This window comes from Daucus carota, chromosome 2 (assembly GCF_001625215.2).
Source record: "Daucus carota subsp. sativus chromosome 2, DH1 v3.0, whole genome shotgun sequence".
Classification (NCBI taxonomy): Eukaryota; Viridiplantae; Streptophyta; class Magnoliopsida; order Apiales; family Apiaceae; genus Daucus; species Daucus carota.
Genome location: NC_030382.2, coordinates 32,023,408 through 32,049,909, shown reverse-complemented (window position 1 = coordinate 32,049,909; position 26,502 = coordinate 32,023,408). Strand labels below are relative to the sequence as shown.

Genomic DNA, 26,502 nt, shown 5'->3' with positions numbered 1-26,502 from the left:
CCGAACTGAAAACTAAAATAATTTCGGTTCGGTTAACCAAATTTTAAATTTCGGTTCGGTTTTCGATAGCCAAATTTTTGTTTTTCAGTTTTTAAACCTCGATTAACCGAAAATCGAATGGTTTACCGATTATTTATATACTGTATAAAAAATAGTATTTTAATTAATAATATAAATATTCTAATTTTATAAGAGTATATCTACTGACACTATGACCTAAACCTAAATACCTAATTAGACACTAGTTCATTAAAAACCGATCAACTTCCATGGCTACCTACGAGCCCCAGGCCTACGACCTGCTGCGATTAGCTTCCAAACTGAGCTCAAAGCCTCAAACAATCAAACCCAAACACATCCAGTGATCTATCCTACAAGTATATATTCTTGAATCGATTCAGTTTTATGTCTTTATTCTTGAATCGATTTCTCGTTATTGTTTCTTTGCGTGCCACTGCCAATTGAGGGATTTCATACTTTTGTTATGACTTGGGTGTATTTCAAATTTGTGTGTATTTATGTTACATACTTGTGTATAGTTGTATAGTTGTATACACAATAGTAGGAACTGACAAGGCTGTCGTATACCTATCAAATAAAAATCCCAACAAATCCTCTTAACAATGTAGCAGGGAAAGTCGGAGTCGACCTCACAGAGACAAATGTATCAAACACTAGTTATTTATGATTAATTCAACTAAGCAAAGAACACAATAATATTTTAGAGATTGATTAAACTAATTATACTAAAGCAAATAAGGATTTTATCAATTAATTAAAAACATCCGGAATTAAACATTCCCACTAGCATGAATCAATGCAATTACAATTCCCTACCCCAAATCCACTACTAGAATTTAGTTAATAGACATCGGTTTTTGGCCGATGTCTTTGTGCATCAGCCTCCGATGTCTAGGTCGGCGATGTTAAAGGTCATATACAAAGACATCGGCCAAAAACTAATGTCTTTGTGGCTTTTATCATCGCTTTTTTAGCTTAAATACTGATGTATATCAGTCATTTTTGTGGTTAAACTACATGATTTAATTGTGCATAACGTAATATTATCTCTATAACACTAATTTAAACATGTGACTCATAATGAATTAGATGACATTAACATCGTTTCCTTTTAGATTCTGTTGTGGTAGGCTCTTTTATACATCGGTTAATTTTAATAAATGATGTATATGCGAATAATAACATCGTTTTCTTAAAAATTTCGTTGTCTGAGTATGTTTTATACATGAGTTCTTTGTAATAACCGATGTATATTTAGTTTTTTGCCACTAGTTTTCATTCACATGCACATCACTTTTTTGAAAGGCCTAATGTAATTACTGCAATTTTTTACAAAAAAAAATGACGAAAAATAAAAGCTGCCAAAAATTCGATTCATTCATAGAAATCGCAATATAACATTCAATATATACATCCAACATTCAAACATAACCAATCTAGCCATCCATCGGCAATATACCAAAATCTAAAGTTATCCAAAAACTACAAACTACAATAATCTAGCCCTCCTTCGGCAATATACCAAAATCTAAAGTTATCCAAAAACTCCAAACTACAATAATCTAGACATCCTTCGGCAAAAATCTTAGTCAACTAATATTCATCCACAAAACACTTCATCCACCCTTTTCTTTTCCAAAGCAGAGGCATCAACCACAAACCAAATCAACTAAACTATTTACTGGAAGTTTCCTTTATCGATCTATAATAGAGGCCGATTTCTGTAAACCATCCTTTATGCTTTCATTCATTTCATCTGAACCAATAACAAAAAAGAGTTGGCCAAATTAGACAAGAGAATATTAAAATACAATTAACCGAAAGATTGAATAGTTTACTATGACACGTTACGAATCTTCTGCTGAATGATTATTTCACAATCATGTTAACATTGACTAAGAAGACAATTGTACAAACTTCTACATAAATTGCATTCTATCTCAAATTTATATACCAGCTATCTAAAAAAAATGACAGCAAGTACAAGCAGAAAATAAGTCTTTTGTAGGAAATCTCAAGCACAAAAATTATAATATATACTGACTCACATTAAGATGCCAAGAGCGCACAACACCTTCTTTATGCTATATGACTTGGAAAAATGTAACAGGCATGATGAAAGTCTAGTTGTAATCTAATCTACTAATTATAACTCAAAACTCCTCACAGGCTCTTTAATAACAAAAAAAAACATCATTCGTTGTCTGACCTAATGTATCTCAACTTACTTGTGTTTTATAAGATGTATATCAATTTCAAGCGAAAAATATTGTATTTATTGTAAAAAGCTCTCACCTCGGTTGTGAGCTCTTACCTTTCACACAGATTGCTGTCTGTACTGGCAATCGTTCGTTTTGAGCTGCATGGCTGCATGCTTCTTGAGATACTTTCTGGCAGTCTATGGTTTTTGCAGAGACGATATAATATAATTGTCGCACAATAGGATGGTTGCAATTTATGGTATTCCCACAACCTGAATAGTTATAAAGCTCCCCCTTCTAGTTAATCAATTAAAAATAGCGACCAACCTGAATTACAGTCCAATTGGTCATTGTAAGTAGCGACCAACTTGAATTACAGAGAGTAAATCACAAGACAGTTAAAAGATTCAAGAAGACAGGTTGTAGAATAAAATACTAGATTTGAAAGAATACATTAATATGCAAGTAATATAACACTGAAAGATAAGGTAATCACCATTCGATACAGCATAAAATCTACAAAGCTCATCCTCATCAAGCCTGGAGAGGCATATAATCCAGAGGCATAACATCCTAGAAACAAAACAACCACCTCTAATATTAACATCCATATCATTTTAAGGGGTAGTCCACCATCCAGCATTAAAATTCCACACTCTGCATATTGTGTTCATAGGCTAGATCTATTTCCTTATTCAATATTTATTGCCACAATAATCTAACCAGCCAAGGTCTATTTAATGTTTCTCTATCTGCAGAATTGTTTTTTTTACCTTCGTTGCATCATCTCATCGTGAACTTTCTTTCTTCTTATTGAGTTGGACTAGATGTTCCTGGTTCTATAATTCTTCAGGATAAAATTAACAGACGCAGGCATTTGTCACTCATATCCACGTTAATATACATCTAATACACATAAACTAGTATTAATGCCAGTGTTTGTCTCTAGTCATCTCCCTTCGTCTCGCTATATTCTCACTTAAGATTAGAAAATTGTTGACTTACTGAGTTGCTCATCGGTCATGACTAATTCTAATATCACAAGCACAAGAATATGCTAGACTCAACGCCATTGATTTATAGACCTTATCAATAAATATTCACCAAGATACTTAAAATTAATGACCAAAATACTACAGTATTTCTCAATATCCCACACATTTGACTGGACCCTTGTAGGGGTAACTAATATTTTAAGTATCTGAAATGCAGGATACTTGATCGCGTTTCTTTCAAATACTTGATTACACAAGCAAATAACAAATCACAACCACCAAACATAATAATAAGTATTGAGCAAGAATCTTCACATCTTCATTTCTTATCAAAAGGAAACACAATCTTTAGAAAGAATTTAAAATAAAACAAAATACTCCGATATGAAAGGAAGTGGTCATGCTAATGCATTCTATAAATCCATGTTCTCTTAAACATTATTAAATCTTCAAGTTCGGTTAGTTAATACAGCATAGTAAACGAATAATTAACTAATACAATGCGTACAAGTAACACAGTAACACTACAAGGCAATAACATATCACAGTCACACATTATGAAAGGCAAACCACAAAGTAACATAGAAACAAATGTATATAGATACAGTAAGAAAAGTACCTTGTCTTCAGCAAGAAGGGGGAGATGGAGATGAATCTCGAGAGGCTCAGTATCAGCAGCCATCACCAAAAACTCTGAAATTCCTCTGTTCAGTGTCTTTGTTGCAGAAATCAAACCCAACCAATTAATCATCATATAAAAACACACACATACACATAATAGTACATAACATTTTAATTTACAAAGAACCATGATAGTATTGGACTTTAAACATATAAATACAATGGGGTTTAAGAGCTGACTTTCATTAGCACCCTTCTTAAGTTGCTTGTAATTAGCAGCTTCCTGAACAAGGTCAAAAATTGTGACGGTTATCAGTGAATCAGCTAATGGGTATGCCTTTGGGTTCACTATTTCTGCACTCTACAATTTCAAGAACATATATATCAAAATTCAAAAAAACACACACAAACAGAGGGAGAGGGAGAGAGAGAGAGGGAGAGAGGGAGGGTGCCATTCTTGATGAAAAGAGAAACTAGAGAGAGGGAGGGAGGGAGGGTACCATTTCCTATACAAGTCTCTATCTTCTCCGCCCAAATCTGAATTGTAATTAGAAATTAGAGCCACACCAGTGACATACAAGCTCTAAGAAGAGCTTCCATGTCTTGTCGGAGACCAAAATCATCGGAATCACTCTCGGAGCCAGACTTTGTGTTGGGTTATGAAACCCTAGAAAAGGAAAATGTAGTAACAGTAATCGTGTTGGCTTGAGAAGCTTCGATTAGGTCTGTGAGAGCTCAAGCAGCTTTGATTATGGCTTCAACACTTCGATTAGGGTGCAAAGCTAAGATTCCGAGGTGCGGTTCGATTGAGAGAGAAAGAGTCTGAGAAACGAGAGAGAGAGAGTCGGGGAGAGAGAAAAGAGAGTGTGATTTAATTTGAAATGTTTTGTCTCAATAGTGAGTGAGTCTGTTATTTTGTTTGATTTTGGGGTTAAAAGATTGGGGGGACGAAATTTTGACTAAGTACGGGAAATATTTGGGGGACGGACAAAAGAGGAGTTGCCACGCGGTTTTCATTTTTCATTCAAAGAGGATAGACATCGGTTCCTATATTAACTGATGTCAAAAAAGTAATAGACATCGGTTACTTTTTAGCCGATGTTAATAAACGCTTTTACATCGTGGCCAAAGTCGACCGATGTCTATACCCTGATGTCTATTCTACTTTTTCTAGTAGTGATCTATCAAATATATTACTCAAGAGGAAAGATGTGCCCTATAAAATACCAATAACCTCTTCCGAGTATTAATGGATTCTCTAAAAATACAATCAAGCCTATTTCCATTGTGACATCCCTCAAATCCGGGGGTCTGGATTTGGTGCCACTAAAAGAAAAACAATTTAAAACCTGTATTTTTGAAAGAAGCTAAAAACAATTATTTTGAAACCTAGATATTTTTAAAATGATTTAAAGTAAAATTCAATTTCACCCCCTGAAAACAGGATCGCATACAGGCTATAGTATTGAAATCAGAAAATCGAAAATATAAATCTAATACAACATATTCTACATTACCAGATAAACTTCGACAAGAAGAATAACTGATAACCAAAACTTAAATCTGCTTTACATCTGAATCAAAATTATACCATCTTAATCACAGCTAGTTCCCTTGACATCTTCCAAAATACTTATCCTGACCATCGAGGTCTGACATACTCACTTGAAATCCTTGCCTAGCGTTATTCTTAAGCGCAACCCAAACAAGCGAACCATCTTTGTATCTAGCTGAAAGGGTTAGATAAAGAACAGAATGAGCTACAAAAGCTCAGCAAGTAACTAGAGTAAATAAATAAGACAACGGTTCAACTGAATAAGATATGAGGTTTCTGATTATAAGCAAAGATACAAAATTTTCAACATAGGTTCCAAAATTAAGGATCATTCCAAAGAAACCAATTTATAAACCATAAGTTCATAAAAACCATTCATTCCTTATAACTTTCATAAAATTTCCCTTTTCATAACATTTTCTTTCAAAACGTTCATTTAAGCTTCATTTTCAATCTCGAAAATCATCTCATTTTCAAAATAGTCCAATTACATGGACATTTATTTTCATGAAACATTTTACTCGATTGGAGTGTATAATGCTCTGGAATGCACGGGTGATCAGCCACGTACAATCCCCATACCGGACTTTACAGCCCCTCTGGACGTGAATAGGGTACCCGAAAGGCAACTATCATTTGGCCTTTCAAATGCCAGCCCTCACTGGTCTTCATAATGTGCCAGCCCTCACTGGTCTTCATAATCAAATAGCTGGACCGGCGTTACTCGGCCACTTACGCCTCCAATCAATAGAATTCCGTGGAAAACCATTAAATTGGAACACTTTCTTCTTTAAAAAATATTTTTCATTTTAAAAACTTACCAACCTTTCAAATCATTAGGACACTTGCAAGTCTAAAATCATTCTTAGTTTCATTTACCGAAACAAGTGTCATATTCTTGTGGGGTCAACTCCATGAAAAGAAAACATCATTCGATCAAGTGAAAGATATTTCAAGATAGCAATATACCGGATACAAGAGCATGATCATCATGAAAGAGCTTGTATTCAAAAATGAGGCATCATATTCAATGAGAAAGGAAATCATGTTTTCATAATTCGAAAGGTAGTTCAGGTTGACAGAACTTATCATCAATCATCAATAAGTTGCATGAGAGAGAGAGAGAGAGAGAGGAAAGTTACTTGCCTTATTCGCTTTCCTTCTTGTTCAAAGAACCTATTTTCCTGTCACCTAGTAGAGCCTTTCCTATACTGTTTATTCTCGCTTTGCTTTTAACAAGATTCCATCCACGACATAGCTTCGTCTTATCAGATCATTCCAAATTCGACTTGCTTTGCAATTCGACTACTTATTAACGTCCTCGATACGCACGTCTAGCTTGGTTCTACAAGATAGTATAATAATACTTCAGTCGAAGAACAATCCACATCGTCGCCTAAATCATAAAATCGAAACTCCAGTTCTACCCATCGCGTTGAATCCACATACTATATACTGATGATATATACACATAGTGTCACATAGTTAAACAAATAGTCATATCAGCACGCATCAGATAATTCATATGCATCAATATTTATACATATATGACTATCCAATTCTTTTCGTATATAATCTCATATCTGATTATATACAAACCACTAGCACATTGGCAGTACCTCCTTAATTGCTAACAAAATTTCGGCAGCATCTCCTCTATTTATCGGACTATCCACCTGTTTTAATCTAGTATCAATAATCAACCCAACAAGTTTCCAAACCAACAACTCAACAACTACAAACTAATAATACTCTGAACACAAATATAACTCAGTGATTCATATATTAACTTTCCACAAATATGACAATGCCCATAATTCTACCTTAAAGCTTTGGCTGCTCAATCCACATATCCTTAACCGATGTCAATATTAAGATTTAAATCAAAACCATAGTATGTCACAATTTACCTTTTTATAAAAATCATCTGCCACCAAAATACTATGTGGTTCAACTATAATTTGTACACATGCTTCCTTAATATCACAATGTAATGAGTAGTTCCTAATGCAAAAATCTCATTTTATTACACCAAGTCAGCATAAAACTTATATCATAAATCAGTTTCAGAATACTTGGCTATGCACAAAACTTATCCATAAATATTCTGGATTCTTGAATTAATACATTTCAAACATTACACATAGGCACCAAATCATTTATTAAAACGGTGTGAATACTATATCCTCTGAATATATACCTATATGGATCCAGTAAATTAACAACTATTGACCAATAACCATTAGTACACATTTATATTCCAACAAATCACAACTCAACACATAGATTTGAATTTACGAAAATAATTCTTTTTGTGACCTCAAAACAGGATTTTCATAAATATGTGCTACTGACAATCAAACATTTTTAATAAATCAGAAATACATGATTTTTACTTGAAATTTTTAGGAGACCACCCTGGACTCCATGAATGGCTACAAAATAAGTTTTGGCTTTAAAATCAAAGTTTAAGTAATTTAACTATAGTTTACAAAGTCAAAAATCGAAGCAGTTTTGTATTCTGTGCATACCTTACAAAAATAATCATAACTTTTAGCTCAATAATCTAAATGCTATGAATTTTTTTAGAGAATAAACTAGACTACAATAAGCATATAATTCCACAAGAACTTAATGCTCAAACACAATACAAGCTTCCCAGAAAATGGTTCCAAACAGAGGCATTATCACAGTACAAATATCATCTCACACCTACCCCACTCAAGCGGCCATAACTTTTAGCTCGATTAACGAAACTTTGAAATTCTTGTTGGTACTTAAACTAGACTTCAAGGAGCACATTATCACAGAAATACTAAGCATATAAATTCACTCAATGAGCCCAGAACTGTGCTACAAATCAGACCAGCAGCAACCTGAATTTCAGCTTTATTTTGTATTGTACTACATCTTTAATCTACTACTTTAACTCTTGAAATACCATTCCGAAAATATGTATACAATCATCATACTTGTACTCATACATATAAGAAAGCATATAATCCAAATCAAGCAAATATTACCTCAATTTACGCTTAATCACATAAGCACAAATTAATCTTAGTAATAAAACAATCAACTCAATACTCAACTAATATAACACAAATGTATACCCATATATATATATATATATATATACTGATTTCAACAAAGAAACATTGATTATACCCATTGATTCGGAACAAGAGATGCAGGGGTGATGGTGAAGTGTTCATCGGGAAAATGGAGCCACCTTCCCATAGCCTATCATCAACATTCCGATTGCGACGCCGCTGCTTTCACGGCCGTGTAGCGCCGTCCAACCTCCGGTGCCTCGCCTCAACTCCCTTTCTCTTCTCGTGGCGGCTGTGACACAACCCTGCCACCACCCATCCGCTGACGCCCACGACTTCCAACCACCACCACAATCAAGTACAACCACACATATATACACGAACCCAATACAACATATAGATATACATGCGCCAAAACTCAAAAATCAAGCAAGAAAACAAAAGTTTATACCCAATTATATGTTGGGATTATAAGTTTCCGTGGACACTCAACCCCTAACCCCCAATTTTCAAAGTCACCGACTACTACTCTGTTTTTGTGCGTATGTGTTTTGCTTTTCTCTCTTCTTTTTTTTCCTGCTTGTACTACCCGGGTAGTACAATTGTACTACTTCTATTTTCTTTTTAATAATAAAATAATTTTAGATATGATATATTTATATAATAAAAGTTTTGGATCCCAATCTTGAAATAAAAAGCTAGTGATCATCTAAATAAAATGTACGGACCCGAAAATATTCTTACTTTAATAAAATTAATCTAAATTCCAAAGCTTTCAAATAAAATAAGATATTTAGAATATCTAAAATAATCAAATCATGATGTCATAAATCACGATCGACTATATGAACTAATTTAAATCAAAGGATGCACGAACAGATAAAATGCATCCAACAATTATTCACATAATCACACAAATTTCTCACAACTCGCACATAATTTTTATTACTCACATAATAACATAAATAAAATATATTCGAAATCCCACTGACCCGAAAGATTATTAAATAATAATTTAGAACTCATCAAACGGAAATAAAATATGATATTTTATTCTTTCTTTTCCAAAAAAATCATGAATATTAAAATAAAATAATTTATAAAAATATGGGTTGTCACAATCTACCCCCCTTAAAAGGATTCCGTCCTCGGAATCAACGAAGAGAAAACTAAAGTGTACGATCGCTTTAAACCGTAATATTCTTTTTTTTTATATGGAATCCTCTTAATCGATTTCGTATACCCGCATCATCATCTGCTTTTGCTCTTGGTACCCCCTCCTACGAAGGCTTAACCCATGTTGGCAACTCAGTTGGCATACCTTCAGACTACTAGAGATTACAAGAATCTTGAATATTGAAACATGACAGATTTCATGTATTGAAGCAAGTGTTATGTCATTGAATAAGGAAATAACTGAGAGATCAATATGATCTAAAGAACTCGGTGTTGCGTGTCTTTATTCAGACACTACTAAAGGTAGTTAACCTTCTTGTATGTACAACACACACAAGTGATGGCGTCCCATCCAACTCCTATCACACAGACAGGTAGTTCTTGTGTCCCCCACAACTCGGGTTGTTCATCTCAGTTGGAATAAGGAAATACCAAAAGTAGTTCAAAATCGAGTTGACAATGATTATCTTTTGATGAATGGACCTCAGACGCAGACTTTGGATTCAAAATCAAATAGATTCCAAATGTCCTAGTTTCGCTAAAAAGAATGGTCAATAATGATTCAATAAGCACAAACATCACTTTACAGACCAAGAGAGAGGGAACAATATTCTTTATCAAACATCTTCACGAAATAAAGGTAAAAACAAATCACTTGAAGGAAATGAATCAATATAATCGACAAAAGAGGAAGGTATTACCAAGAGTCTCACATGTATTTTCTCGATCTATTCTTCTAATGGACCTCTATTCGATTATAGTCCTTTCTTCTCAGTATTCGATAATGCTTAATATTGTACTTTATCATCAACTCGCAGGGTCTTTGAAGATTGATATATAAATATCCAGGATCATCAGGAGTCCTGCTCAGCTTCGCACAGTCCAAAATCTTATCGAGTTTCGTACAACCATCACAACTAAGTGTTGACGTCTTAATTTACTCATGAGTACTATATCAGTATATCCACTAATCTACACGTGTTCTAGATAAACTTTAGCATTCATTACTTAACTATATGCGGGGGCTCTTACTTTGACCCTGCAGCTTTCATAATCAGGTACAAACTCTATATTCAATTCACAAGGGGCAATCGGCAATTCTCCAAACAACTCTCTCCGTAGCAAGGAATACTCTAGAGAGTGTGAAAATAACCATTGGTCTGACATCAACTAGCTCTAATCATAAAACCTCTAAATAACGATTCCGAACCAAATGTGGTCTATCATGTTTCTCATGAGAACCAAACTCATTAATTCTAAAATTAGGAACTATGATATACCAAATGAATACTCGATTTCAATATTCTAACTCAATCTCAATTCTATTAACAGAGACTATACCCAATAGTCTTAACTTACCTCTACAAGAGGTTTCACTTGGCACATCTCTCTTATTAACCACGTTGCTCCCACCTACATTCTGATTTCAATACCTTATAACCTGTAGCTCTGATACCAACTGTGACATCCCTCAAATCCGGGGGTCTGGATTTGGTGCCACTAAAAGAAAAACAATTTAAAACCTGTATTTTTGAAAGAAGCTAAAAACAATTATTTTGAAACCTAGATATTTTTAAAATGATTTAAAGTAAAATTCAATTTCACCCCCTGAAAACAGGATCGCATACAGGCTATAGTATTGAAATCAGAAAATCGAAAATATAAATCTAATACAACATATTCTACATTACCAGATAAACTTCGACAAGAAGAATAACTGATAACCAAAACTTAAATCTGCTTTACATCTGAATCAAAATTATACCATCTTAATCACAGCTAGTTCCCTTGACATCTTCCAAAATACTTATCCTGACCATCGAGGTCTGACATACTCACTTGAAATCCTTGCCTAGCGTTATTCTTAAGCGCAACCCAAACAAGCGAACCATCTTTGTATCTAGCTGAAAGGGTTAGATAAAGAACAGAATGAGCTACAAAAGCTCAGCAAGTAACTAGAGTAAATAAATAAGACAACGGTTCAACTGAATAAGATATGAGGTTTCTGATTATAAGCAAAGATACAAAATTTTCAACATAGGTTCCAAAATTAAGGATCATTCCAAAGAAACCAATTTATAAACCATAAGTTCATAAAAACCATTCATTCCTTATAACTTTCATAAAATTTCCCTTTTCATAACATTTTCTTTCAAAACGTTCATTTAAGCTTCATTTTCAATCTCGAAAATCATCTCATTTTCAAAATAGTCCAATTACATGGACATTTATTTTCATGAAACATTTTACTCGATTGGAGTGTATAATGCTCTGGAATGCACGGGTGATCAGCCACGTACAATCCCCATACCGGACTTTACAGCCCCTCTGGACGTGAATAGGGTACCCGAAAGGCAACTATCATTTGGCCTTTCAAATGCCAGCCCTCACTGGTCTTCATAATGTGCCAGCCCTCACTGGTCTTCATAATCAAATAGCTGGACCGGCGTTACTCGGCCACTTACGCCTCCAATCAATAGAATTCCGTGGAAAACCATTAAATTGGAACACTTTCTTCTTTAAAAAATATTTTTCATTTTAAAAACTTACCAACCTTTCAAATCATTAGGACACTTGCAAGTCTAAAATCATTCTTAGTTTCATTTACCGAAACAAGTGTCATATTCTTGTGGGGTCAACTCCATGAAAAGAAAACATCATTCGATCAAGTGAAAGATATTTCAAGATAGCAATATACCGGATACAAGAGCATGATCATCATGAAAGAGCTTGTATTCAAAAATGAGGCATCATATTCAATGAGAAAGGAAATCATGTTTTCATAATTCGAAAGGTAGTTCAGGTTGACAGAACTTATCATCAATCATCAATAAGTTGCATGAGAGAGAGAGAGAGAGAGGAAAGTTACTTGCCTTATTCGCTTTCCTTCTTGTTCAAAGAACCTATTTTCCTGTCACCTAGTAGAGCCTTTCCTATACTGTTTATTCTCGATTTGCTTTTAACAAGATTCCATCCACGACATAGCTTCGTCTTATCAGATCATTCCAAATTCGACTTGCTTTGCAATTCGACTACTTATTAACGTCCTCGATACGCACGTCTAGCTTGGTTCTACAAGATAGTATAATAATACTTCAGTCGAAGAACAATCCACATCGTCGCCTAAATCATAAAATCGAAACTCCAGTTCTACCCATCGCGTTGAATCCACATACTATATACTGATGATATATACACATAGTGTCACATAGTTAAACAAATAGTCATATCAGCACGCATCAGATAATTCATATGCATCAATATTTATACATATATGACTATCCAATTCTTTTCGTATATAATCTCATATCTGATTATATACAAACCACTAGCACATTGGCAGTACCTCCTTAATTGCTAACAAAATTTCGGCAGCATCTCCTCTATTTATCGGACTATCCACCTGTTTTAATCTAGTATCAATAATCAACCCAACAAGTTTCCAAACCAACAACTCAACAACTACAAACTAATAATACTCTGAACACAAATATAACTCAGTGATTCATATATTAACTTTCCACAAATATGACAATGCCCATAATTCTACCTTAAAGCTTTGGCTGCTCAATCCACATATCCTTAACCGATGTCAATATTAAGATTTAAATCAAAACCATAGTATGTCACAATTTACCTTTTTATAAAAATCATCTGCCACCAAAATACTATGTGGTTCAACTATAATTTGTACACATGCTTCCTTAATATCACAATGTAATGAGTAGTTCCTAATGCAAAAATCTCATTTTATTACACCAAGTCAGCATAAAACTTATATCATAAATCAGTTTCAGAATACTTGGCTATGCACAAAACTTATCCATAAATATTCTGGATTCTTGAATTAATACATTTCAAACATTACACATAGGCACCAAATCATTTATTAAAACGGTGTGAATACTATATCCTCTGAATATATACCTATATGGATCCAGTAAATTAACAACTATTGACCAATAACCATTAGTACACATTTATATTCCAACAAATCACAACTCAACACATAGATTTGAATTTACGAAAATAATTCTTTTTGTGACCTCAAAACAGGATTTTCATAAATATGTGCTACTGACAATCAAACATTTTTAATAAATCAGAAATACATGATTTTTACTTGAAATTTTTAGGAGACCACCCTGGACTCCATGAATGGCTACAAAATAAGTTTTGGCTTTAAAATCAAAGTTTAAGTAATTTAACTATAGTTTACAAAGTCAAAAATCGAAGCAGTTTTGTATTCTGTGCATACCTTACAAAAATAATCATAACTTTTAGCTCAATAATCTAAATGCTATGAATTTTTTTAGAGAATAAACTAGACTACAATAAGCATATAATTCCACAAGAACTTAATGCTCAAACACAATACAAGCTTCCCAGAAAATGGTTCCAAACAGAGGCATTATCACAGTACAAATATCATCTCACACCTACCCCACTCAAGCGGCCATAACTTTTAGCTCGATTAACGAAACTTTGAAATTCTTGTTGGTACTTAAACTAGACTTCAAGGAGCACATTATCACAGAAATACTAAGCATATAAATTCACTCAATGAGCCCAGAACTGTGCTACAAATCAGACCAGCAGCAACCTGAATTTCAGCTTTATTTTGTATTGTACTACATCTTTAATCTACTACTTTAACTCTTGAAATACCATTCCGAAAATATGTATACAATCATCATACTTGTACTCATACATATAAGAAAGCATATAATCCAAATCAAGCAAATATTACCTCAATTTACGCTTAATCACATAAGCACAAATTAATCTTAGTAATAAAACAATCAACTCAATACTCAACTAATATAACACAAATGTATACCCATATATATATATATATATATATATACTGATTTCAACAAAGAAACATTGATTATACCCATTGATTCGGAACAAGAGATGCAGGGGTGATGGTGAAGTGTTCATCGGGAAAATGGAGCCACCTTCCCATAGCCTATCATCAACATTCCGATTGCGACGCCGCTGCTTTCACGGCCGTGTAGCGCCGTCCAACCTCCGGTGCCTCGCCTCAACTCCCTTTCTCTTCTCGTGGCGGCTGTGACACAACCCTGCCACCACCCATCCGCTGACGCCCACGACTTCCAACCACCACCACAATCAAGTACAACCACACATATATACACGAACCCAATACAACATATAGATATACATGCGCCAAAACTCAAAAATCAAGCAAGAAAACAAAAGTTTATACCCAATTATATGTTGGGATTATAAGTTTCCGTGGACACTCAACCCCTAACCCCCAATTTTCAAAGTCACCGACTACTACTCTGTTTTTGTGCGTATGTGTTTTGCTTTTCTCTCTTCTTTTTTTTCCTGCTTGTACTACCCGTGTAGTACAATTGTACTACTTCTATTTTCTTTTTAATAATAAAATAATTTTAGATATGATATATTTATATAATAAAAGTTTTGGATCCCAATCTTGAAATAAAAAGCTAGTGATCATCTAAATAAAATGTACGGACCCGAAAATATTCTTACTTTAATAAAATTAATCTAAATTCCAAAGCTTTCAAATAAAATAAGATATTTAGAATATCTAAAATAATCAAATCATGATGTCATAAATCACGATCGACTATATGAACTAATTTAAATCAAAGGATGCACGAACAGATAAAATGCATCCAACAATTATTCACATAATCACACAAATTTCTCACAACTCGCACATAATTTTTATTACTCACATAATAACATAAATAAAATATATTCGAAATCCCACTGACCCGAAAGATTATTAAATAATAATTTAGAACTCATCAAACGGAAATAAAATATGATATTTTATTCTTTCTTTTCCAAAAAAATCATGAATATTAAAATAAAATAATTTATAAAAATATGGGTTGTCACATCCATGGTATCATGCAAATTACAGACATTAAACACATCATCCTGATTTCCTAACAATCCGTTCTACCTATTTCCATTGAGAATTTCATGTCCTTATTGGATAAATCACAACCATCTAAATTCAACTTCCGATAGTAATTAGATATTGGTTCAAAAAATACACATAATCATGCCTGACATGTAATTGTTAATTAGCACAACTCAATAAGGGGAAGAGCAATTAAATAATCTATTTGGGGTTGGGGAATCATGCATCTATCATAGCTAGGGTTCAACTTAACCCGAGATTATACATCTACTCGCTCATAATCAAACTAACAAAACACAAGAGGTAATAAAAACACATAATTATATAGAAAGAACACTTCTGAATGATATACTAATCACACATAAACAAGCATAGAACAGAACAAATGTTATATAAACTGTTCATATATATAAACTGATGATTGATTAATGAAAACACATAAAAGCAACGGAAGAAAAAAAAGAGATATATGCAAGATCTTACAGAATTGTGAGAAGAAGGAGTTGCCCTGTGGTCTATGAGTGTGTGACTGTGAGATGAAGAACAATAGAAGTGGGAAAGATAAAAATGCTGCAACTTTTTCTGAGGAAAGATGGATTGGGGGCCCAATATTACCTTATTAAAACTTGTTGTCAGAATGTTAGAACAACCTAGTTTGGTTGTGGGCCAAACGAAAGTAGGATGGACCCACTTTGGGTTAATCATACTGAAAATTTATATACATATATCTTTTAGAGGAAAGTTCGAATGAGGAAAGTTCTATGAAGACCACTATTTCATCGGAGACCTCGGAGACCACGTATGTTCTGCAATCAAAATACTATAAAATATATTATTTTGTAAAATATGTTCTACAAATACAAATACCATGTATTCATTAGAATTATTGAAGATCATCTATATTTAATAAGTTGATAATATATGTTCTGCAAGTTGAACAAATGTTGTGCAAACTAAACATATTTCATAAAACAAAACATTTTGTAATGTTCCACATGTAAAACTTATATGATATTCAAGATTTTAAATGAAATAATGATTTCGTAGAACATGATTTGCAAAACTATACGTTTTGCAATGTTTTTATGAAATATTTTACTTGCAGAACATAGGTGGTCTCCAGGTCTCCAAAACAAATGTGGTCTCCATTGAACTTAATTCTATTTTTAAATAAAATTTAAATACATATTTGATTAGGAAAACTTGGGTCAAATGTTTGATAAGAAAAGTTTACCGCAACTAACCTATACTCACAGAATTTTAGGATTTTCCGTATAAAAAGAAGTAAATTATAAATTTTTTTCTAAAAATACAGTATAATTATATATGCAATTTTAATTATAATTCTTACAAGCAGAAAATTAATCAAATGTTTTTAACAAAGTTACAACCACTTATGTATAATTTTTAACATATTAATTTCTCAAAATATATTTGAAAACATGGATATTTTGTAATTTTCTCTAACATGGAAAATTAATCAATTGTTTTTAACAAAGTTAGAATCCCCGATTTATGATTAACACCAGTGGCATGTAATCAAAAATCATACATACAAACACTTCAGTTTAATAGATCACAAACAAGAGAAGAATGAATATTATGTAAAAAGTCAAGAATAGAATACTTATAAAAATTTGAGAAATATACAAGCTTTAATTTCATAGTTTGTATTTCTTTCTCAAATGTTTTAATCACTCATAAGTCTTAACTTGCTTCTAATTCTATGTAACACCACCATCTTAAATTAAGACGAGACGTTACCTACAAATCCAAAACTTGCCAACAGAGCACTAATATATATTCCAAACGATGATAAACAGTTCTAATAAGTTCTATAATGACATAAATCCTCGAAAATGATTTAATCCGAATAATGCGAATAAATAGAATCTCTAAACAATAAAATCCGAATAAATGCTAGAAGTCCATAGAGTCCTAAACAATGAAAAGAATGGGCTGCTCTCCATCACACAGTCCCGAATCCCCCTAAGTACCTGCCAGAAGAAAAATACGGCATGAGCCAAATGCCCAGTACGGATTGGAAGCATTTACAAAACAAGAAATATATAAAATATTTTGACAGTAATATAAATCAGTTATTTTAAAATAATAGGCTGAAGCAACAAGGGGTTAGGATATTTCATACCGAGATCAAATCAGAACATATACAGATACACACATCATAGGGTACCTAATGTGTGCAACAAATCGGATAACGTGTACGGCATATACAACGTCACCGTCAAATCACAAATTATATCAAAACTGAACTGGTTGCACCCACGTATCCTGAACATATAATCAAAATGGCCAAAGCTCCTCCCAAGAGCTAACAGAAGGATACGCCGTGACCAATCACACTATCACGGAAGTGTCATGTCAATGGTGCCGCAAAGACATGGCTGTAGTACCCCTACAGCTGGGTAACTCGGTATACCCTATATCTCTCTAAGGGTTCAAAACAAAATAGTTTTCACAACTTAAAAATCACAGGGTACAGATATTTTAAATAAACTGAGCAAATCATAATTTGTAAAATCTTCGAAAACCGCATAACAATTATTTCAATCTTTCAAAACAGATTTTAAAAATATTTTTCGAAAATCATAACAGTCAAATGAATAGCGCAAAACAACCTAAGCAAATCGGACAGATTAAAATAGGACAGAATCAAAATTATTTAATACCGAAAGGAGTAGCGGTGAATAAAAGGAATAGAATCCATACCTCGAAAATAGCTAATCGAACACACACGAGAATCCGGAAATAATTATCTAAACTCTCGGCTCCGAACCTATAAACAAAACTATGATTTATAATTAAATCATACATAAATACTAAGCCATTAACTAAACATTATTGCTATTATTAATGCATTGCTGACTTAATTATTAACCTCGACATCACTACAGATTGGAGTCTTAGCTTTGTTAATCTAATTAATATATCAAACCCACCTGACCACTTTGATCGATACTGTATGTCAAAGGTCAGAGGTGTTGCATGCTAATAAAATAATGAATACAAATCTAATACTCAGGTGCACTATCAACGTTAACCCAAAACAATAGTAATAATATACTATATACTGAATGATGTACCTTCTCCGTGGATAACTAAGCTCTAAGACTACAGGCAATCGCTCTCGCCCCCCCTTTTAATGCTTTTTCTTCCCTGCGGCTTGCTCCTCTGTTTCTTCTTAGGATTTTTAACACGCGTCTCTAACGAGAAGGCTCACCAATATATATAATCTTTTAAATATTTTATTACTAATAGAACTCTAATAATTAATATTAACCTATTGTATAATTTAATTACTAATTCTATTTTAAATCAAAATACTAAACTATATTAATAATTCTATTCTAATTCAGATTTATTATTATTAAATAAATAATACGGATATTACATATATACCCCCTTAAAAAGGATTCCGTCCCCGGAATCTAACGAAACTAAAACTCGTACCTGAATCAAATAGGTGCGGATATCTCTCACGAATAGAATCCTCTAATTCCCAAGTAGCCTCTCGCTCCGAATGATTCTTCCACAAAACTTTGACAAAGGAAATGTTTTTCTTTCTCATTACTCTCTCCTCTCGATCCAGAATAGCCTCTGCTTCTTCCTCGCAAGAAAGATCCTCCCTAATCTTATGTAACGGATACTGAACCACATGAAATGGATGATACTTGTAGCCCTTCAGAACAGACACGTGAAACACATTATGCACATGAGATAACTGTGGTGGCAAAGCAACTCTATATGCAACCTCACCCACTCTCTCTATAACATCAAAAGGACCCACATATCTCGGACTAAGCTTCCCCTTCATACCAAAACGCTTAACACCCTTCCAAAGTGACACCTTCCAGAACACATGATCACCGGGTTCAAATCCACCAAACTTTCTCTTCTGATCTGCATAAATCTTTTGATGTGATTGAGCCTTCTGTTAATTTTGTCTAGCCTGCCCCACCTTCTCATTAGTCACACTAACCAAATCTGGCCCTTCAATATCTCTCTCTCCAACCTCATCCCAACAAGTCAGTGCCCTACACCTCCTACCATACAAAGCCTCAAATGGTGGCATGCCAATACTAGCGTGCCAGCTGTTATTATATGCGAACTCAACAAGATACAAATACTTATCCCAATCACCTGTCCACTCTAAGGCACAAGCCCTCAACATGTTCTCCAAAGTCTGAATCGTCCTCTCTGATTGTCCATCTGTCTGCGGATGAAAGGCTGTACTAAAGTTAAGTTTTGTTCCCCAAGCTCGCTGAAATCCCTTCCAAAAGTGTGATGTGAACCTCGTATCTCTGTCAGAAACTATAGACACATGCATACCATGAAGTCTAACAATATCCCTCTGAAAAATCTCCGCCAACTCATGAACAGGAGTAGTCTCTCGAATAGGCAAGAAATGAGCAGATTTAGTAAGTCTATCAACTACAACCCATATGACATCATTCTTTCTAAAAGTCCTTGGTAAACGGGTCACAAAATCCATGGTTATGTTTTCCCACTTCCAAATCGGAATATCTAACTGCTGTAACTAACCACTAGGTCTTTGATGTTCTATCTTCACCTGCTGACATGTAAGACACTTTCCCACAAACTCCGCTATATCTCGCTTCATTCCATTCCACCAAAAATGTGTCTTCAAATCCCTATACATCTTAGTAAAACCTGGATGAATAGAAAATGAAGAACTATGAGCCTCAGTCAAAATTGCCTCACGAATTGCCGAACCTGAAGGAACACAAAGTTTACTACCCAACCATATCACACCCTCATCATCAACACGAAAATCGGTTTGCTTCCCATTCGCCAACTCCAATCTAATAGCATCCAACTCCGAATCATTCTTTTGAGCATCCTTAATCTTCGAAATAAGATTAGGTTCCACCTTTAAGCTTGCTACACTGCCATCTGACCCTCTAACATACAACTCCACATCTAAGCGCTCTAAATCTGAAATAAGGTGCGGCTGATCGTAACAAGAGATGCCACACTCCCGAAGTTCTTCCTACTAAGAGCATCCGCCACCACATTAGCTTTCTCTGGATGGTACTGAATCTTAGCATCATAATCCTTAAGAAGTTCAAGCCACCTCCTCTGCCTCATGTTCAACTCCTTCTGCGTAAAAATGTATTTAAGACTCTTGTGATGAGTAAAGATATCACAAGTCTCTCCATATAGATAATGTCTCCAAATCTTCAATGCAAATACCACTGCTGCTAACTCCAAGTCATGGGTCGGATAATTCACCTCATAGGGCTTAAGCTGTCTAGAGGCGTAAGAAATCACCTTCCCATGCTGCATAAGAACACATCCCAAACCTCTCTTAGAAGCATCATTATAAACCTGATATCCCCCACTGCCTGATGGTAAAACAAGTATAGGAGCTGACACCAACCTCTTCTTTAGCTCTTGGAAACTCTTCTTACGATCATCATTCCACTCGAACTTAGCACCCTTTCTCATTAGTTGAGTCATTGGCAAGGCTATGGACGAAAAACCCTCAACAAACCGCCTGTAGTAGCCTGCCAAACCCAAGAAACTCCTCACCTCTGTAACGTTGCTAGGTCTCGGCCAATAAGTGATAGCCTCGACTTTCGCAGGATCCAACTCAATCCCCTTACCAGACACAATATGCCCCAGAAATGCAACCTGCTCCAACCAAAACTCACACTTTGAAAATTTGGCAAACAATTTCTTCTCCCTCAAAATACCCAACACAACGCGCAAATGCTCCTCGTGCTCTTTTTTACTCCTAGAGTATATCAAGATATCATCAATGAAGACCACAACAAACTTATCAAGGTAATCATGGAAGATCCGGTTCATCAAGTCCATAAACACGGCTGGTGCATTCGTCAACCCAAAAGACATCACAAGAAACTCATAGTGACCATATCGAGTGCGAAAAGCTGTCTTAGGAATATCCTCATCTCTTACCCGTAAACTGGTGGTAACCCGATCTCAAATCAATTTTTGAAAAATACTTCGCCCCTTGCAACTGATCGAACAAATCATCAATACGTGGTAACGGATACCTGTTCCTGATAGTCACCTTATTCAACTCCCTGTAGTCAATACATAATCTCATAGACCCATCCTTCTTCTTGACAAACAACACCGGAGCACCCCATGGAGACACACTAGGCCTGATAAATCCCCTATCCAACAACTCTGGCAGCTGCTCTTTCAACTCATGCAACTCTAGTGGTGCCATCCTGTACGGCGTCTTAGAAATAGGCTCTGCACCTGGAACAAGTTCAATACTAAATCCCACTTCTCGATGCGGTGGCAAACCTGGTAACTCATTGGGAAACACATCTGCATATTCACTCACAACTGCATAATCCTCTATACGAGACTCAACCTTAGATGTATCCTTTACAAAAGCAAGATAACCATCACAACCCTTAGACATGAGCTTCTTCGCCTTTAGAGCTGAAATCAACTTAACCTCCCCTTCTGGTTGAGACCCTTGGTATACATACTCTGGTTTATTCACATCTCCAAAGATAACCCGTTTCTCTTCATAATTAATCGTCGCCCTATACTCACTCAACCAATCCATACCCAAAATAATGTCAAAGTCATGCATCATCATCGGAAGCATGTTGACCTTATAATTTCTATCCCTCATAACTATCAAACACTCTCGGTACACATCAGAAATACTAACAGAAGTCCCCATAGGGGTAGCAATAGACATATGCGGAGATAATAATGAAGGTAAGACACCAAGATAACGAACATATGATAGGGATACCACAGAATGAGTCGAACCAGTATCAAATAACACATAAGCATCACGTGTACCCACAAAAACCGTTCTGGAAACAGTACCTGGATTAGTTGCTGCCTGAGAAGAAGTCAATGCGAAGACTCTGCCTGTAGGATTCTGCTGATTCGGCTGACCTCCACTGCCACTACCTCCATCACCATTATTACGTGGACAGTCCTTTAACCTATGATCCATCGAACCACGCGAGAAACATGCCCCAGTCTGTTTATAACAAGCTCTGCCCGGATGGTGTCTACCACATGTAGCACAAGGAGCCACCGGAATCATATTGGGGTTACCCCCATACGCTGGATAACGTCCCTGTCCCTGTCCTCTTTGACGATTCTACCACTATCTAGGCTGCTGCTGAAACTGCTGAGTCTGCCCCTGCTGAGCCTGCCCCTGACCACTATACTGATTCTGTCTCTGACCATGAGCTGTATGACCTCCCCTATTCTGGTTCTGTCCACGCCACTGTCCATACCGACTATTCTGACCACCATACCCCTGTCTACCCTGTGTTGTGACTAGCTGATCATCTCTACCCCTCTTACGACCACTGTCAGATCTGTTAGTCCGGAAGTCTATACGCTCCTTCTCAACATCCTTGGCTGCATCAGCCACCTCTGCTACATTCTGAAATCTGGAAGAAATGATAGACATTCTAAGAGACGACTTCAGCCCCCATTTAAATTTCTCTGCCTGCTGTGCTGCAGTCCCTGCAGAAGTCCCAGCAAATCCCGCCAACCTGATAAATCTCGCAAGATACTCAGTGATACTCTCATCATACTTCTGCTCAATAGAATTAAACTCTCTCATATAACCATCCTTCTCTGCCTTTGAGAAGTACTGCTCATAAAACAAATCTGTGAACCCCTGCCAAGTCAATGCCTCAACAAATGCATCACCCCAGATAGTCTTCACTTCTCTCCACCACCTCTGAGCATCCCCCTCAGCCAACCTCACCTTTGTAGCGTCATCACATCCCAATGCATCAAAAATCTTCTCAAGATGAACAATCCAATTTTCAGCATCAATAGGCTGTGGTGCTGAATGAAAAGAATCCGGTTTCTGCTTAACAAACCTATCTAACCAAGCTAGTGCATCAGGCTGATTTTGTTGCTCTTCATTATTTCCTGGGTTTCCCTGATTTTGCGCAGCTTGTTGCAAAGCCTGAGTCACTGCTTGAGCTATCAACTGAGCTAACTCAGCTGCACCAATGTTAACATTATCGCGCCTAGGATTCTCACGTCTAGGAGGCATCTACAATATAAGAAACGAAGCGAATAAGAAAACAAGATTGGATAAGAAAATAGTACAAGCAGATATCAAATGAATTGCGCAGATGAAGTGAGCAGTTGAAATGAATTTAAACAGAATACCCATCCTAACGTCTACCCACTCTCACAGGTCAACCTAAATAGGTTTTCTACAGGAAAGAACCTGAGCTCTGATGCCAACTTTGTAACACCCCCATCTTAAATTAAGACGAGAGGTTACCTACAAATCCAAAACCTGCGAACATAGCACTAATATATATTCCAAACGATGATAAAGTTCTAATAAGTTCTAGAATGACATAAATCCTCGAAAATGATTTAATCCGAATAATGCGAATAAATAGAATCTCTAAACAATAAAATCCGAATAAATACTAGAAGTCCATAGAGTCCTAAACAATGAAAAGAATGGGCTGCTCTCCATCACACAGTCCCGAATCCCCCTAAGTACCTGCCAGAAGAAAAATACGGCATTAGCCAAATGCCCAGTATGGATTGGAAGCATTTACAAAACCAGAAATATTTAAAATATTTTGATAGTAATATAAATCAGTTATTTTAAAATAATAGGCTGAAGCAACAAGGGGTTAGGATATTTCATACCGAGATCAAATCAGAACATATACAGATACACACATCATAGGGTACCTAATGTGTGCAACAAATCGGATAACGTGTACGGAATATACAACGTCACCGTCAAATCACAAATCATATCAAAATTGAACTGGGTGCACCCACGTATCCTGAACATATAATCAAAATGGCCAAAGCTCCTCCCAAGAGCTAACAGAAGGATACGCCGTGACCAATCACACTGTCACGGAAGTGTCATGTCAATGGTGCCGCAAAGACATGGCTGTAGTATCCCTACAGCTGGGTAACTCGGTATACCCTATATCTCTCTAAGGGTTCAACACAAAATAGTTTTCACAACTTAAAAATCACAGGGTACAGATATTTCAAATAAACTGAGCAAATCATATTTTGTAAAATCTTTGAAAACCACATAACAATTATTTCAATCTTTCAAAACAGATTTTTAAAATATTTTTCGGAAATCATAACAGTCAAATGAATAGCGCAAAACAACCTTAGCAAATCGGACAGATTAAAATAGGACAGAATCAAAATTATTTAATACCGAAAGGAGTAGCGCTGAATAAAAGGAATAGAATCCGTACATCGAAAATAGCTAATCGAACACTCACGAGAATCCGGAAATAATTATCTAAACCCTCGGCTCCGAACCTATAAACAAAACTACGATTTATTATTAAATCATACATAAATACTAAGCCATTAACTAAACATTATTGCTATTATTAATGCATTGCTGATGACTTAATTATTAACCTCGACATCACTACAGATTGGAGTCTTAGCTTTGTTAATCTAATTAATATATCAAACCCACCTGACCACTTTGATCGATACTGTATGTCAAAGGTCAGAGGTGTTGCATGCTAATAAAATAATGAATACAAATCTAATACTCAGGTGCACTATCAACGTTAACCCAAAACAATAGTAATAATATACTATATACTGAATGATGTACCTTCTCCGTGGATAACTAAGCTCTAAGACTACAGGCAATCGCTCTCGCCCCCCCCCCCCCCCCTCCTTTAATGCTTTTTCTTCCCTGCGGCTTGCTCCTCTGTTTCTTCTTAGGGTTTTTAACACGCGTCTCTAACGAGAAGGCTCACCAATATATATAATCTTTTAAATATTTTATTACTAATAGAACTCTAATAATTAATATTAACCTATTGTATAATTTAATTACTAATTCTATTTTAAATCAAAATACTAAACTAATATTAATAATTCTATTCAAATTCAGATTTGTTATTATTAAATAAATAATACGGATATTACATTCTACTACACTTTTTTTATTTCTAACAGGAAGCAATTATTTTTTTTTTTTTGCCAAAGGTAGCAATTATTTTAAATATATCCAAATGGCCCGTAAAAATTACACATAGAAGGTAGTACCACACTCGCATTTGTACTCCTTGGTTCCACAGATCTTGCTATGAGCTTTCAGGTCAGACAGCACAGCATACGTCTAGTGACACCTGGTGCAACTGAATTTCTTCTCACCATGTTTCCTAGAAAAATGCTTCTTGATTCCAGTCAGATCTCGGAGAGCCCTTGCTGGATCATGGTGGGCGCGCACAACCGATTTCGGGGCAGATGTAAACCTTCTTCTGCACCTCCTGATCTGTCTTTTTCTTGAGCTTCCAGGGCAGATTGTGCCCTCTTCTGCGGAGTTGCAAGTTCTGTTCCCGAGGAAAACCTTTGTCGCACAGCTCACATATAAAATGATTCTTGGCAGTAAGAGATTCAGGAGAGAGTGCAACAACCACCGCATCAGGATCTGTCATTTACAAACATCACATAATTAATAACAAATAAACAGATCAAACAATCAAAACCCACGCACATATATATAAGATCTTACTTGGATTTCCGGGACGATTTCGGTTCCTTCTCGGAGAAACAGCATCTGCAGTAGCTCCTTCTCCTGATGAATGCTGAAGTAGAGGAATCTGCTGATTCTCAAACTCCACTTTTCCAAAATGCAGATGTAGAAGCAGCCATTTCTCAAAATTCTTTTGGGGAATTCTGGAGTAGAGATTCTATTGATTTTTAAGATCCTCTTCTCCAAGACCAGGCATAGATGCAGATGAAGGCACAACCATAATAATGGCTGGCACGTTTGTGGTGTATTTATGGGCGGTGCATTAATCATGGGAGATGATGAGGAATTGGGCCAAGTTTTATCAATGGAAGGAGAAGAAATAGGATGTGTGTCTTTCATGGAGGAGGTGAATTAGGTGGAGGAGAAGGATGAATGCTA

At 35.4% G+C, this 26,502-nt stretch overlaps 1 long non-coding RNA gene across 3 annotated transcripts; it reads right to left on the bottom strand.

Moving 5' to 3' along the window:
• Nucleotides 1-1,394: 1,394 nt before the first annotated feature.
• On the bottom strand, nucleotides 1,395-15,423 carry LOC108206036 (uncharacterized). Of its 3 annotated transcripts, XR_010288790.1 has the most exons (8): nucleotides 14,520-15,423; nucleotides 8,562-11,526; nucleotides 4,339-5,568; nucleotides 4,079-4,199; nucleotides 3,837-3,932; nucleotides 2,719-2,795; nucleotides 2,336-2,549; nucleotides 1,395-1,777 (listed from the first exon to the last, which is right to left on the bottom strand). It is a non-coding gene; the product is annotated as an uncharacterized LOC108206036 (long non-coding RNA). The 3 variants fall into 3 exon arrangements; XR_010288791.1 differs by lacking the exon at nucleotides 2,719-2,795 and having other exon boundaries at nucleotides 4,079-4,121; XR_010288789.1 differs by lacking the exon at nucleotides 2,719-2,795 and having other exon boundaries at nucleotides 14,520-15,422.
• Nucleotides 15,424-26,502: the final 11,079 nt, after the last annotated feature.